Source organism: Dipodomys merriami, unplaced genomic scaffold (assembly GCF_024711535.1).
Source record: "Dipodomys merriami isolate MVZ:Mamm:240054 unplaced genomic scaffold, mDipMer1.0.p SCAF_14, whole genome shotgun sequence".
NCBI classification, from domain to species: Eukaryota; Metazoa; Chordata; class Mammalia; order Rodentia; family Heteromyidae; genus Dipodomys; species Dipodomys merriami.
Window position 1 is genome coordinate 37,343,349 of NW_027202715.1, and position 15,630 is coordinate 37,358,978.

At 39.5% G+C, this 15,630-nt stretch overlaps 1 pseudogene; it reads left to right on the forward strand.

Moving 5' to 3' along the window:
• Positions 1–4,521: 4,521 nt before the first annotated feature.
• Positions 4,522–13,880, forward strand: LOC138825798 (cytochrome P450 2C42-like; annotated as a pseudogene).
• Positions 13,881–15,630: the final 1,750 nt, after the last annotated feature.

The window sequence follows — 15,630 nt, forward strand, 5'->3', positions numbered from 1 at the left end:
TCTTTTTGCTGCATGCAAGATTGTTTCTATATTATTCAGACCTATCATTTTTACTATAATGTGCCTAGAAGTGTTTCTCCCGGGATCCTGCTTGTTAGGTGTCCTATATGCTTTTGTTATGTAGGTAAGATATTCTCTTTTAAGATGGGAGAAATTTTCATTGATAATCTTACTGAATAGGTGTTGCATTCCTTGCTCTTATATTCCTCACCTTCATCCACTCCAATTATATGAAGGTTAAATTTCTTGGCACTGTCTGCTTGCTCTTGGATTTCCCTTTGGCATAATTTAAGTGACCTTTTTTTTTTTTTCCAGTTGCTGCATTTTGTCTTCTGTATCTGATATTCTAATTTCCATTTCATTCACTCTGTTCTATGGCTTCCATTGTGGTTTGCATGGAGGAAATTGAGCATTTATGGCTCAATTGGTTCTCAGAGTATTAATCTCCTCTCTTAGCAAGGTGTGTACTGCACCTATTTTTGCATGCATCCCCTGTTCAAAATCCTATATCTCTTTTGATATTTTGTTTTTGTGTTCGTTGTTCTGTGTTCTATTTGTCACTTTAATTATTGATCCATTGCTTCCAGCATCTCTTGGATGTAGTGTTTGTCTTCCATTCCTGCTTTGCTTCCACTGGGGCTCTCCCCTGGGTGGCTGCTGGCTTTTTGGGGTAGCTTGCTATCCTGGGTATTGATAAATCTTGTAATTTTTCTCTGTGATTTTTGTATGGGGATTCAGGGATTATTAGAGACTACTCTGAAACTCTGATTGTTTTGGCCAGTAGATGGCTGTCTTTGCTTGATTCTGGGTTGATGAAGTTCTGTCCCTGCCCTGGGTTGGCTGAGAGAGTCTGAACCTGGTCTCAGTTCTGTTGGGGGAGAGGCCAACCTCCAGCTGCTACTCTGACCCATGTAGGGTTCTCAGCTGTCTGCTGGAGATCACAGGCAGTTCCTGTCTTTAGCCAAGGACTGAGCAGTCAAGACTGCTTATGCTTACTCCTATGGGTGCTCTTGATGAGACCGGGTGTGCTGGATATACTCTCTCAGTTGCTGGAGTCTGCTATGAGTTCCTGACTATAATCAGGTACTGGCAGCCTAAGCTGTCCAATCCCTGGCCTGGAATAGACAGGCCAGGCTCTGGTGGGATTTGGGCTTCTGGTTCTCCTGCCCTAGACACAAAGGTCTTTTGCTGTCACAGGCGTGATTCCCAGGGAGTGCAGTTCCCTGCTTTCCCCCCTCTGCTGAGGCCTGTGCTCAGCTTCTGACTTCAATTGGGATGGGTGTGTTGTGCAGCTCAGGCACCTGATCCCCAGGCTAGGCCCTGGCTCCCAGTCCCCCACCTGGGGGACTGTTGGACTGGTTGGACCTGTGCTGCTGGGTATCCCACCTGGGGTACACAGCCTGGGGTATGCAGTTTAGATTTCTTCCACTGCTGGCTGCTGTGTCCCATGGGCGCTGTTCCCGGCTTGGGTGTTTAAGCTCCCTCCCAGGGCTGATCTTGATCAAGCCTGGCGGGCTGGATGTGCTCTAAGGGGCTGGTGGGGCACTTACACAGTTCCCAGTTTTAAAGCAACCTGTAGTCCAGGTGGTGGTGGTGGTGGGATTCTGGGTCAAGCTCTAGGGGTTATCACCAGCACTGGTCTCTCTTGTGGGGGGGAGGGGAACTCTGTCCTCTGTGGGGTACTCACTCTGGGGCTCGTTGGGAACTCTCCAAGCGGTGATGTGGAAAATTGCTGTTTCTATGCAATGTAGGTCACTGGTTGCCACTGAGCTCTGCATTGGGTTGAGATGCTTGTGAGCTGGGCCAGGTGGTCGCTGCTCTGGGTCTGTGTTTCTCCCGGTCTCTGCCTCTGTTGATGCTGTCCGAGTGGACTGGCCACAGCTGGGGGTGGGGGAGGGGGTCTTTGCGCAGGTTCTGAGCTCCAAGGTTTCTGTCTCTGTGCTCTCCAGGTCAGCACTGGCACCTTGGGAGTCTTCTCTACTGGCCATGATTTGGCATGTTGCTGCATGTTCAAGCCCCATGATCAACAAATACAAAACAAACAACTAGGAGGTGGGAAGGTGGCTCAGTGGTAGAGCGCTTGCATGCCTGAGGCCCTGGGTTCGATTCCTCAGCACCACATAAGCAAAAAGAAAAAAGTCGGAAGTGGCACTGTGGCTCAAGTGGTAGAGCGCTAGCCTTGAGCTGAAGAGCTGAGGAACAGCGCCCAGGACCAGAGTTCAGGCCCCACGACTGGACCCGCCCCCCAAAAAAAAAGAATTAAAAAGAGGGGCTGGGAAGGTTGTTCAGTGGTAGAGCGCTTGCCTTGCATGAGGCCCTGGGTTCAATTCCTCAGCACCACATAAGCAAAAAGAAAAAAAGCCAGAAGTGGTGCTGTGGCTCAAGTGGTAGAGCACTAGCCTTGAGCTGAAGAGCCGAGGGACAGTGCCCAAGCCCAGAGTTCAGGCCCCACGACCGGACCCCCCAAAAAAAGGATTAAAAAGAGACTTCTCTGAAGAGGAAATAAGAAGAGCCACTTTTGGGCATTTACCCAGACAATCACAAACAAGGCTATACTAAAGCTACCAGCACAACTATGTTTATCGCCGCATTATTTACCATAGCTAAGATATGGAGCCAACCCCGATGCCCCTCAGTAAATAAATAAATCAAGAAAATGTGATATATATAATTCTATGCCTCCACCAGAAAGAAGGACATTGCCTCATTTGTTAGGAAATGGAAAGACTTGGAAAAAATTATATTAAGTGAAGTAAGTAGGCCCAAAGAAACATAGGCCCCATGGTTTCCCTTATTTGGAATAACTAGTATAAGTTTAGGACAAGCAGAAAAGCCAAAAGCTATGTACATATGACCATATAAGATGATGTTAAGTGAAATGAACCCTAAGATAGGGACACAAATGGTTTTTTCTTTCGTGCTGTTTTTTTGACGTATTTATAATGTACTATGTGATTTTTGTTGTTTCTTTGGTATGTTCCTCTTCCACGGTATAACCCCTGTTTTCACTGTATTTGATACTAGTGCCCTTTTTCTTGTATATACATTTTTCTATTTGGGGAGGGGAAGGCGAAAAACAGAATGCTTAAATAGGGATACAGGTTTATCCATTGTAACAATGAGATGTACAAGACACTGTGTTGAAAATGAACTTTACAACTTCAGCGGTAGGAGGGGGAGGAGTATTTGGGGAAGTGGGGAAGGAAGGGAAAAACAAAGGAGAAGGCAACAATGCTCGATAAAAAATATACTCATTACTCATGTAACTGTAACCTCTCTGTACAGTATTTGTACAATTAAGAGGCTGAAAATACAAAAAAAATTACTTCTTAGGGCCAGAGGTATGATTCAAATGGTACAGTGTCTGCCTATCAACTATGAGGTTCTGAGTCTAAATCATAGTACTGTCAAAAAAAACCAAAACATGACTTCTTTCTTTTTTTCCTCCCAAATAACAATATCCTTTGGTCAGAATAGTGTAAAAAAAAAAAGGAAATGATGTTAAGAGAGTTCTTGGGTAACTGCTATTAAGATAGGATGCAATGATTAACTTATGTCTAAAAACTAATGTGCTGATTTTAAGTATGCAGGAGTTTTACTGATAGGGAAGGTCTAGGTAAATAATGCTGTAGACTTTTTCAGATTATCTTTTTCTACTACTAGTCACAAGGTATTATGTGCATATATTAACAATTATTTTAATGTTTGCAATTCTTCAGGCTCACCTTGTGATCCCACTTTTATCCTGGGCTATGCTCCCAACTATGTGATCTGCTCCATTATTTTAAAAAATTGTTTTGACTATAAAGACCAAAATTTTCTTAACTTGATGGAAAAATTGAATGAAAACCTCAGACTTATGAGTATCCCATGGATCCAGGTGAGGAAGGGAGAAAGGAAGGAAGGAAAGAAAGAAGGAAAGACAGATAAAAGCTAGGTGTGGTAATTCAGGCCTTTAATCCTAGATACTTGGGAGGTGGAGATCAAGGATGGTAGTTGGAGGCCAGTCTGGGCATAAACATTTGAGACATTCCACTTCAACTGATGGTTAGGTGAGGTGGCACAAGTCTGTCATCTCTAGAGACATGATGAAGTGTAAGTAGGAAGACCACAGTCCAGGTCAGCCTGGGCATAGAGCAATATCTACTTCAAAAGTAAATAGCAAAATAGTGGTTAGTGGTGTGGATTAAATGGTAAAGTGCCTGTCTAGCAAGCACAAGGCACTTGAATTCAGTCCTAGTACTATCAAGAAAGAGAGCCATCGAATGAATGAGCGACAGAAAGAGAAGGAAGAGAGGGAAGTAGAGAGGAAGAGAATGAGAGAGTGAGGGAGGAAAGAAGGAATCAGGATGATAAAATGATATAAATCATAAACCTTAAAATGTCACCCTCTGTGGAGCTGGTATGCCCTATACTTTAAATAGAAGGTAATTAAATGACTTTATAGAAGTAATTTAACCACTGTTAAATCTGTACAATGTACTTATCTATACAATGTTAAGTTGGAATCATGTTCTCTTTGTACTCCTCCCATGATTCTAGACCTGAGATTGATTGCTGGTTGTAGAGGTAGCAGGGCGTGGCTCTATGCTTTGTGTCAAGTTTCTGAAACTTCCTTAACCTTTATTCTCATTTACAAGGGATGTGAGGCATAGTACATGCCATTGTATATTTCTAGGTTGAAGGTAAAATGAGACATTGGATACAAAGGTACATTAATACATTAACATCAATGCATGAATATAAGTTTTTAAAATCATCTTTGATCATATGGTCAGTTTACTCCCATCTCCCTGCAAGCAGAGAATTCTTTTCCCTATATCATATACATGCAAATATATTTCCTCACATTGAAGACTGCTTTTACATTCACCCATTTTAAACCAGTGTTTACTTATGATATTCACATCTTTATTATATGTTTTTGATTTAATGAACTTTTTTATCTTTAAAGTCTGCAATATATTCCCCTTATCACTGATTATTTCCCAGGGAGTCAACAAAATTCTTAAAAACTTTGCTGATGTAAAGAGTTATGTTTTGCTTCTCTGAAAAGGAAAGAAGGATGACCAATAGACACATGAAGAAATGCTCAACCTCTCTAGCCATAAAAGAAATGCAAATCAAAACAACATTGAGATACCACCTCACCCCAGTTAGAATGGCTATAATCAAGAATTCTAATAACAACAGATGCTGGAGGGGATGTGGACAGAAGGGAACCTTACTGCATAGTTGGTGGGAGTGTAAACTTGTTCAACCACTTTGGAAAGTAATATGGAGTTTCCTCAAAAGACTCCACATAGAGCTCACCTATGACCCAGCAATCCCACTTTTGGACATTTACCCAAATGTTCACAAATGAGACCACACTAAAGCTACCAGCACGACTATGTTTATTGCAGCATTATTTACCATAGCTAAGATATGGAACCAACCCAGATGCCCCTCAGTAGATGAATGGATCAAGAAAATGTGGTATATATACACAATGGAATTCTATGCCTCCATCAGAAAGAATGACATTGCCCCATTTGTTAGGAAATGGAAAGACTTGGAAAAAATTATATTAAGTGAAGTAAGCCAGGCCCAAAGAAACATAGGTCCCATGGTTTCCCTTATTTGCAATAACTAGTATATGTCTGAGTCAAGCAGAAAAGGTCAGTTAAGTTGATGTTAGGGAAATGAACCCTAAGATATGTATTCAAATGTTTTTTTTCTTTCATGCGATTGTTTCTAACACATTTATAAGATTATTTATTTGTTGCTATGTATGTCCCTCCCCCACAGTATAACCCTTGCTTTCACTGTATTTGATGTTGGTATAATTTGTGTAGGGGAAGGGAAAAAACAAATCGTTTAAATAGGGATACAGGTGGACCCATTGCAACAATGAGATGTACAAGTCATTACATTGAAAACGAACTTTACAACTTTGCGCGGGGAGGGTTGGGTGTGGGGGGTGTGGGGGAGGAGGGGATGGGAAGGGGAAACAAAGGAGAAGGCTACAATGCTTGATAAGAAATGCACTCTTTATCTTGCCCATGTAATTGTAACCTCTCTGTATAGTATTTTCACAATAAAAAAAAGTTATGTTTTGGATAAAAGTAAAAGAACATCAAGAATCCCTGGAGAGCAACAATCCTTGTGACTTCATTGATTGTTTCCTTATTAAAATGGAACAGGTGAAATGTTATTTCTTTGTTCATTTCTATACTTATCAGGGAAGTGTACCTGGTTTCTTATTTCTTAACAAGAATACTTGTTAAGCAGTTTAATACCCACTGTGTACCTGGATCTGGATTAAGCATCATAGAATATGTAACATTCAATGATTGGATTATTCATAATCACAGGTATTGTTTTTAGGTACTAATATTTTATGTGAAAAAAGAATATACAACTTGAGTGACCTGGAAATACAAATAAGTTAGGAAATACAATTTATCAAGCATGAAACAAAAGTAGACCAATCCTATCACAAAGACAGGAAAATGAATTATTTAATTTATTCAGGTTTCCCATATGATCTGAGAATTTTGGGTAAAGAACATGGGAGGCAATTTTATTGGGATATGTGTGGTAGGAAAGAGATAAAGGGAGATGACTTAGTTGTACATAGCAAAAAATAAATCTGAATAAACATCTCCACTGTAGTAGTGAAGATGCCTTGCAAGTACTCTTAAAAAGCCTGAATGTTGGCATTGATTTGAATGTATTGTGTGTGTGTGTGTGTGTGTGTGTGTATGTGTATGTATAAGACCCAGAGAGCCAGACAAGAATGTAATTCAGATAATGATTAGGGAAATTTATCCTGGAAATCCTGTAGAATGATCATAGGTGAGACTTGATATTAAATACAGGCTCTGCAATTTATTATCTCTTTGCATTGTGGCTTGATAAATGTCTGGATTATGGAAATATAATTCTGAGTAAATTCAAGTTGTCCATCTTGTTATAGACCTAGAGGTGCTATAGGTTTTTGTTTTAGTTTAAATAATGACATCTATTTAGTTGAGATCAATTTAATCAAAGAGGAAAAGATGAATATTGTGAATTTGAATAGTGTTTGTGTATGTTTGGAAAGTGATGAGAAGCACAATATAGATTCCTTAATGATAGTTATGTAATTTTAAATTCTTTGAACTAGGGTAAGATTAAGGCCAAAAGAATCTGAAAAGAGTTAACTGTGGAGAATAAATCCATCCTTGAACTTGTCTTACTCCACCACTTTGTAGCATTAGGCAGAAATATAAAGAAAATAGTGAAATTAAGGTATTGATTTAGGTGTCTCTCAAAGAATTTTCCAACTCCAATTTGAGTTGATTATATAAGTCATATGTTCTAGATGGAATAAAGTGAAGGAGGAATAGTTGGAAGAAACTGGTGGTGGTAAAAAGCAAATTACTTTTACTCTCTGCCTTGTCTACTGCTAGGGAAGAATTATTAGTGTATTTGAATTTAATAAAGAATCTCATTAAAAGTCTGATTACCTCACCGAAGATGAGATCTTTATATTTTGCATACATTGAGAGGGACTTTCTTAATGATATGAAGCCTCTCCATTAATCCAAGTTATAATGGACTCTCAGGACTCTGATACTTCAATTATCAGAGGCTCTTGCCCAAATACCATATTTTAAAGCTATATTATTCTTTGGTCCTTAATATAGTATTCAAAATGTAGCTTACTTTATGGTGTTTAAATACCATATTTTCTTTATCTATTCACTGACACCTAGCCAGATTCTACAACTTTGTGCATAGTTTCGTGATAAGCATGGGAGTCAGGTATCTCTCTTGCTTTTTTTTTTTTCTAAACTAACACTCCTTAAGCTATATGCCCCAAAGTGATATGGCAGGGTCATAAAGTAATCATCTCATGTATTTGGGTTCATTCTTTCCTCTGTTTTCCTTGTATTTATCTGCTTCTTTCTTTCTCTCTCTCTCTCTCTCTCTCTCTCTCTCTCTCTCTCTCTCTCTCTCTCTCTCTCTCTCTCTCTCTCTCTCTCTCTCTCTCTCTCTCTCTCTCTCTCTCTCCCCCCTTCCTTCCTGCCTTCCTTCCTTCCTTCCTTTTTTTTTTTGTTGGTTGTGGGGTTTGAACTCTGGGCCTGGGCACTGTCCCTCAGCTCTTCAGCTCAAGGCAAGTGCTCTTCCACTTGAGCAACAGTGCCACTTCCAGTTTTCTGGTGGTTTATTGGAGATAAGAGTCACAAGGACTTTCCTTGCCTAGGCTGGCTTTGAACCATGATCCTCAGATCTTAGTCTCCTGAGTAGCTAGGATTACATGCGTGAGCCACCAGCACCCAGCTCTTTCCTTGTCTTTCTTTAGGTGTCTTCTGCAGTGCTGGTTTAGTGGTCATGAATTCCTTCCATTTTTGTCTAATGTGGAAGGTTTTAATTTTTTCCTTTAATTATCAAAGCTTTACTGATTTAGACCTTAAATGTCTCTCTGAGTCTCATGTTGAAATTGGTTGCTAGCTGATGGTGCTGTTGGGAGACAATAGAACTTTAGGAAGTGGAGTCCACTTAGCTACAAAGATGGCTGGTAAGTGACATTTTGGAACAAAGTAGTAATAAGGAGATAGGAAATAAAGTTTGGATGAACTAATCTGTATTCTCTGCTATACTGTGCATGTGTTAGTTTTAATATTACATACTCCACTCTGAGTTTTCTTATCTTTAAAACAACCTGAGTTATCTGGATTCATTGTAATTAAATATGCTGGCAAATAAATTAGAGAAATAAAAAATCATATACTTCTTAGGAAAAGTACAACCAATAGTCTGAATTTACAATGGAAAGCTTAATAACCACTGTAACTGATATTTTTGGAGCAGGAACAAAGACAACAAGCACTACCCTGAAATACGGACTCCTGCTCCTGCTGAAACACCCAGAGATTACAGGTGAGTCCACAGACAGAGAGCAGGGTTTCACAAAGATATTGCGAGGATACTACTAATGTCATCTGCCCTGGGTTTCTTAGAGAAACTCCATCATTGAAATTTCTGTACCACTAGCTGTAATTTGTGTATATAAAAATAAGATGATTTTTCACATTTGAGAATAGGTGGAGGAAGGTAGCATGAACAATATCAAAATCATCAAAACTAGATTTGGGTGACAAAGTACCCTGGATAAAGTATATTTCATGGAAGGTGATTTCAGTAGGCACAAGTATCATGAATTAGCCTAGGTAGAATAGACCACTTCAAATGGTGTGTGTGTGTGTGTGTGTGTGTGTGTGTGTGTGTGTGTGTGTGTGTGTGTGTGTGTGTGTGTGTGTGTGTGTTTGTGTGTGTGTGTATTTCTTAGTCCATTTTTGCTCACAGTTTGAAGGTTCAAGAGTATGAAATTGTTATCTACTTGTAGACCCATGGTGGATGGCTTCACACTGGCTGGAGCATATGTGAGAATGGTGAGTGGTACTTGTGGAAGAGGGATTCAAGGAAAGTACCAGGCTTTCTAATGACAATGAATTCACTCTGACTAGCACTTATGGAGGGTGGAGCTTTTTTGACATAATTATTTTCCAACAGGCCATACTAAGAGTTTTTACCATCACTCAACAATGCCACATTTGGGACCAAATTTCTAGCATGATACTATGGGAGAAATACTAAATAGGGGATGATGAGGGAGTGATTATAATCATAATAATCAAGTACATATATATGTATGTGTGAAAATAGTATAATAAAGCCCACTAAAACTGTTAAAAGACTGATAAGGCCAATTATTAGTACTGAATTATATGAAAAGAAATCAATTATGATTATATTATAAAAACAAAAAAAATGAATGCCTTTGACATATGTGAATATGATGAAGGATCTATTGTAAATAACACACAATACAAACCTATACTCCCATATAGATCTGTTAGTAGAATTCAATTTTTAAAACCTTTGGTTAAATTGTATAAATAAAGCCAGTACTGGGCTTTAACTCAGGGCCTCTCACTCTTACTCTGCTGGTTTCATTTATAGCTGGCACTCTACCACTTGAGACACACCACCAGTGTGTCTCTAGCTTTTTACTGTTAATTAGAGGTAAGAGTCTCATCAATTTGTCTGCCTGGGCTGGCTTTGAACTGCAATCTTTAGATCTCACCCTCCTAAGTGGCTAAGATTACAGACATAAGCACCAAGCCCCTAGCACTTGGCTACGATTAATTTATATTTTTTCTTGCAAAGATAGTACTTTCCTGGGTGTATTTGTTCAAGATATTTATCTTCTGAAACATTTAATCATCTCTATGTATCATGATTAGCTTATATGCTAATTATAGGTACATATATATTTAGCTTATAGCCTGGGTGGTAGGAGAGTTATTTCTGCCTATATCATAGCAAATCTGGATGCCTTAAAGGTCTGTCAGGACACTTTCATCATGCTTCATGTAATCCTAAAATGTTATGGCCATCAGTTCTTTCATTTTATCTTCTAAAGTCCAAGAAGAGACTGAACATGTTATTGGCAGGCACCAAAGCCCTTGCATACAGAACAGGAGCCTCATGCCCTTGTTGGATGCTGTGGTACATGATATCCAGAGATACATTGACCTCATCCCATCAATGTACCCCATGCGGTAACCCTTGATGTTAAATTCCGAAACTACATAATCCCTGGGCTGGGAAGGTGGTTCAGTAGTAAAGTGCTTGCCTTGCATGCATGAGGCCCTGGGTTTGATTCCTCAGCACCACATAAGCAGAGAAAGCTGGAAGTGGCGTGCAGCTCAAGTGATAGAGCACTAGCCTTGAGCTGAAGAGCTCAAAGGCCCGACAAAAAACAAAACAAAACAAAACAAAAAATATAAAACAAAAATAAACCTACATAATCCCTAAGGTAAGATTCTTTCTTCTGCACTGCTCTCAGTGCTCATGAATTTCCAAATTACAGTATGGTTATAATCTCTGCCAACTCAAGATGAGAGACAGCTTGGTGGACTTGAAATGGCAACTTGATGAGTTTTCTAATTTTTTCATCCTTGCTGTATTTTTAAGGAGGACACATCTGAGGATGAGTTCCACCATACTTTTTTTTTTTTGGGGGGGGGGTCCGGTCGTGGGGCCTGAACTCTGGGCCTGGGCACTGTCCCTCAGCTCTTCAGCTCAAGGCCAGTGCTCTACCACTTGAGCCACAGTGCCACTTCCAGCTTTTTTCTTTTTTGCTTATGTGGTGCTGAGGAATTGAACCCAGGGTCTCATACATGCAAGGCAAGTGCTCTACCGCTGAGCCACCTTCCCAGCCCCCCACCATACTTTTAACTTATCAACAACACATTGCATCCCAATAATAAGCACTCAGTACATGTGAACTTGTGGATATAACCCCAGAAGTCATCACTAATTAGATAAGATCTCCAGTTAAAAAAGCCCAAATGAAAGAATTCTAAAAACTCCCAACTTTTCAAGAGCAAGCATAGGCTTCCATTTTATACTGTAATCCACATATGCTGTGTAAATAACAGAAGTGACACACTAGAACAATGCACAGGAACAGGGGCTGGGAAGGTGGCTCAGTGGTAGAGTGCTTGCCTTGCATGCATGAGGCCCTGGGTTCGATTCCTCAGCACCACATAAGCAAAAAGAAAAAAGCCAGAAATGGCGCTGTGGCTCTAATGGTAGAGCGCTAGCCTTGAGCTGAAGAGCTGAGGGACAGCATCCAGACCCAGAGTTCAGGCCCCACGACCGGATACCCCCCCCCAAAAATGCACAGGAACAAACATCAGTGTTTAAACCTTAGTGATAAATAGAGGTAATTTAGAACTTTTTCCACCCAAATTCTCTGAATTCAGTCCTTGAACTTCTAACTGGGGACCCTTAAACATAGTCACTGCTCCTAGCCTTAAACTCATTGTTGTTAGTCTTTCTAATTGGAAATGAGATTATTATTTTGGGAACCTGAGATCTTCAGTTGTAAACAAAGTTGATTAGACTGGGTGAGTTTCATCATTTCTTTCTACTCAAATTTTGCTTTATTTGTTATATCCAGGGTACAACCATAATAACATCACTGACTTCTGTGCTGTATGATGACAAGGAATTCTCCAGCCCAGAGACGTTTGATCTTGGTCACTTTATAGTTGAGAGTTACTTTTAAGAAAAGTGACTATTTTGTGCCTTTCTCAACAGATAAGAGAAATTCATTTCTGTTTGTACTTTGAAAGATAACTTTTTAGGAACAGAGGCAACTTCCATGAGGGAAGTTGGTAGACCAGCTGTTTGTAAACTGTCATGAGTACCAATTCCAATGCCCATCCACTTTCACTGATTTGTCTTAAGTCTTCATCATTTGACCACAGTAGTAGGGCTTTACAGAGTATCTAGTACAGTTTATTCAAATTGAGAGCTAGAGTGTAAGTCAATTGAACTCTGCTTCTGGATAAATCACTGTGCTGCTCAGGAGTTCCTCTTAAAAGTGAAATTCACTTCACCTGACATACGAAAGGTATCTGTGCCAACATTTTGAGTGTTTCTTTTATAATGTCCCTCACTGCCAGCCTGAGCTCTGGGGATGAAAGTATTCTACAGAATATAATGGGGTTTAAAAAATATTCAGTGTCAAGAAAGCAGATAAGTAAAGCAATCAATGCAATATAGTAGAAGTAGGACAGTGAGAGAAGGATGCACAGGTTTCTAGAGAGGTAAGGAGGGAAAGTGTTCACATCTTTCCTTTCATACACCGAAACATTTTCCTAGTTATATATTGGAGAAAGGACTGTTGAGCTGGCTTACAGGAGACAGAAAGCAAGGAAAGGAGAGAATGCAGGGTACTTTGCTGAGATAATGGTATAGAATAGGGGGGTTGGAACCTGCCAATTAAACGCTGAGAAAAATTTGAGAATGTGGAATAATAACTTCGCAATCATTTCCCAGCATGGTGGTCTTCCTATGTTCATAACCATGCATTTTGGACATTCAATATTATTGCTAAGTTGTTCAGTATTGAGAAACCATGCATAGTGTCTCCTTCCACTTATGGTAGGTTTTAATGCTTATGTTGGGTCTGGTACTATGCATGTTTAGATACAACAGACTAACTCATATTTTGGTTGAGAGGCAAAAAATAAAATAAGACTCAAGGTGATATGAGCTTCTGTGGACGTATATACTTGATGAGGAAATTCTGCTGCCTGAAAGGATCACAAGGATCATACAGAGGAGATGACACAGGACATATGTCCTGAAGAAAGTATCACATAATGCTTTTAGCTAAACAGGACAGAATGAGAGACTTTTCTTCCATTAATTGGAGATAAGAGTCTCCTGGACTTTCCTGCCTGGGCTGACTTTCATCTGAGATCCTTACATCTTAGCCTCCTGAATAGATAGTATTACAAGCATGAGCCACCAGCACGTGGCTTCTTGCATGCAAGTTTATTCAACCATCTTTCCAGCCTTCCTGTATTTGATCCATCCATTTGATTGACTGGTTACTGCCTCTTTTGGGGGACAGTTTACAACACAATGTGTAAGATAATACAAATCTTGTTATTTTTCAGGAAAAATGATGTGTGCAGGAGAGGGCCTGGCCTGCATGGATTAGTTTTGGTTCCTGACCACCATTTTACAGAATTTTAACCTGAAACTTCTGGTTGATCCAGAAAACATTGAGACCATCCCAATTGTCAATGGGTTTGGTCGTGTGCCACCTTTGTACCTGCTCTACTTCGTTCCTGTGTGAAGAGTAGGGTGCTTAGGTACTGCTGTGCTGTCAACTCTTCCTCCACAGAGCCATTATCCACTTCCTTTCCAATATCACGGATACCTTTCCTTAGTTCTTCTCTCACCTATATCCATTCACTCAAGATCCAGTACACATACAACTCTCTTTAAGAGAAATGAAGAGAGTTTACCTGGGTCACTGAACAATTACATCCACAATTCTCTTTATATCCTGTGATACTTGAATTTAATACAAGTGCTAATAACTTATCAGATGCCAAGTTACTAGTACATCTCCACTGTCAAACAGCAAATGATTAGAATATGACCATTCAGAACTATTTGTCCCTGAATGTTCTGAATAAAAATTGTTATTAATTGCTAGATCAGTTCTCAGGCTTTTCTTCTTCGGTGCATAATGCAAGTAATATATTAAAAAAAATTGTGCTGTGGATAGGGGTAAGGTCAAGGGAGGACAGATGAATGGAGAGGGGAAGGGTTTGTGAATGCAGTCATAACATTCAATATACATATGTGAAAGTGGAAGCAGGTAAATTGAGAGGATGGGGAGAGTTGGGAAAGATGGAAGAGAATGCTGACAGAGGTGACATCGATCAAGATGCGTTGTACTCACCAACTAATGTATTGAATTGAAACCCCTTTGTGCAACTAAAGATAATTAATAGAATATCTAGGGGCTGGGAAAGTGGCTCAGTGGTAGAGTGCTTGCCTTGCATGCCTGAGGCCCTGGGTTCGATTCCTCAGCACCACATAAGCAAAAAGCCAGAAGTGATGCTGTGGCTCAAGTGGTAGAGCACTAGCCTTGAGCTGAAGAGCTGAGGGACAGTGCCCAGGCCCAGAGTTCAGGTCCCATGACCGGACCCAAAAAAAAAAAAAAGAAAAGAAAAGAGTTAGAATATCTAAAAATAAATAAATGAAAAAATATAGTCTCAAGAGGCCATGCTTTTTCTGCTAATGATTTGCATAGAAAATGGACAAGAAGAAGAAGGTAGAAAAGCTGTCTTTGTAGAGTGTCACATACAGTTACTGGAAATTTGGATTTGAAAGAGAGAAACTACATCCAGGAACAACTCTTGACTATAGGAAAAAATTGGGCATAACATTAGGTATTAGAACTCATACCTATGACTTGGTGTATTGTGAATACAAAGAACTGAATGTTTCCAATTTAGAACTAAGAAGGAATTTATGTGTCTGTATTGTTTATCATATGTTCTGATTGTTATTCTTTCTTCAAATAAGAACAAAATCCGGGGTAAACTTTACCAGACTGTGTTAGTTTTCTACTTTCTACATCTTGTTTTACATTTTTTATAAATGTGATAGAATTGAATGCTATGGCAATGAAGTAATTTACCTCTTGCCATTTTTAGTGCATAGAAAACTGAACTCCTTATAAACATCACACATTCTTACACAGGTTGGTTGGCAGCTTGCTGCTGTTCTGTGCTAAGCAGTATAGCTGAAAAACTTCTAAAGCAATACAAAGGGAAACATGGGCAAAGGATTTGATTGGACATATTACAGAAGAAGAAATAGAAATGGCTATTAAACATATGAAAATAGCCTAAAAAAGTGGTAATTATGACTGTGTTAATTTCATTTGAACCTTCTTGATTGACAAATGAACAATTTTAATGTTTTAGGCAGGCATGAGAAAAAAGGCTATCTTCTATACTTGTCTAATGTCTTGTGTTAGTTTCCTTGATTTTTATATGAAATGGTATACTCTTTTCTTCTATTTACTTTGAAGTTAATTAGAACCTTCTTGATCAAGTTTCTTTGTTGTTGTTGTTATTGTTGGTTGTGGGGCTTGAACTCTGGGCCTAACCGCTGTCTCTTAGCACTTCAGCTCAAGGCTAATGCTCTACCACTTGAGCTACAGCACCACTTCCAGTTTTCTGATGGTTTATTGGAGATAAGAGTTGCATGGAG